The following is a 1,827-nucleotide window of genomic DNA, read 5'->3' on the forward strand; positions in this document are numbered from 1 at the left end:
ATGCCTCGGATGTGGCGTAGTCGATCTAATGTGATAAGAGGACAAACAAACACAAGTACATACAATATAAAATTCTATACTACAAAGGAAAGGACATGTTTTTGGATTTTTAAATTTTTCATATTTTTATCATTTTTGATTTTAAAAGTTAAGTTAGAATTTCCCATTCCCTAGTATAGGCATTCTAAAAATTGGAGGAGTTCATGCACAAGGAAAGGATGCAATGCATGAGTCCTAATTGTCATTTTGGATTTTCAAAGCGGGAACAATAAATGAGACACCTCAATGGAACCGAGGTGGGAGTCCATTAAATGTTGATAGGACTCAAGACAAGTACTTAAGATAAAGACTAAAAACATGATATAGAGACAAAGCTAAAGGAGGTGTAGGGAACTCACAATAGAATAGGTTGAAGTCAAGTAATCAACCCCGCATGGGTGGTATCCTCAAAATAGCCTTGTTAACCCTCAATTGTCGCTCATTGCGATATCCTCGTCACCGGCATCATTGTCGTCATCATCATCATCACTTGCATCATCAATTTCTTCATTATCTTCTTCATCATCCACCTCCATTGACTCGGAGGATGCACCATTTCCATCATCAACTTTGGAACTTGAACCTTTCTCTTGTTCTGCTTGGCATGAATCATTACCTTCCCCGTCTTCATAAACAACAACCTCCTTTCCATGTGCCACCCGACTGTCCATTTCGGCATCTTGAGAAGCATTAGGGAATAATACCTCCCTATCCATCCAACTAGGCAAAGTATATAAAAGATCAAGAAGGCCTTGCCTAGCTAGATGTAGAAGGGGTGGATATTGGGCACGGTAGGCATTCACTCAATCATCATGAGCTTCTTTATGCATTTGTTGCAATAATTGGGTCAAATAGTCGTTGCCTACCATGACATTAGAGGCACTCGTTTTGAATTCTTGGTAGGCAAAGGGGTATGGTGGAGTCACAATGGTGGAGGAGGAGGGCTTTGCAATTGGTTCCCTATATTGCTTAATTATCACTTCGGCTTCCTTGGAGACGGGAAATAGGTAGTTTAGTATACGGACGGAGAGACGGCAAATCTTGCTAGGAAAGACAAAGGACTTAGCTTCTTTGATGAGCCACTCATATTTGTTGTCAAGATTGTCATTCTTGACCCAATGGAATTTGTTGATCATAGTGCTCATATTAAGGAGGTTGCTCCCTCTAACCGGTTTTTATGTGTTATCTTTGTTGAAATTTGGGTTAAAATACTTAGCTAGCCTCGTTACTAAGCTGTCGTTTACAATGAAGGCTGTTCCGTTTTCCCATTATCAATGTCAAGCCACCGATCAAGCAATAGTTGAATAATGTTGTAATTTTTGGTGAACTTTCCATTGATATTCATGTAGGACTCAAGGTAGGCAAAATCAAGTTCGATGAAGTGATTGGTACCTTTTCTAGCAATCAAGGTATTGCCCACAAACTTGTGCCGTACTCTTATGCAGGTATGATGAACATATAAACCATGACAGTCCCGGAAAGAGTCAAATTTCCGACCGGTAATGGCTTTCCAAAGGGGTACGGCATCATATTTTAAAGGCTTCTTCTCATAATGATTATATTGTAAAACGCCAAACACATCACCAAACTCAATCAAAGTCATGCTTCTACTCTTGTTCTCAAGACGGAATTCAATATAATGTCGAGTCTCTATCTTAGCCACCTTCAAGAAGCTTATGAACTCCGTGGTTAATGAAGCGTAGGCCAATTCTTCTATTTCAAAGTGGGCTAACAACCTCATGGACTCGAAAAATGTTCTAGTTCGCTCAAGCACACCCAATTTTTCCA

The sequence above is a fragment of the Silene latifolia genome, chromosome Y (assembly GCF_048544455.1).
Source record: "Silene latifolia isolate original U9 population chromosome Y, ASM4854445v1, whole genome shotgun sequence".
Classification (NCBI taxonomy): Eukaryota; Viridiplantae; Streptophyta; class Magnoliopsida; order Caryophyllales; family Caryophyllaceae; genus Silene; species Silene latifolia.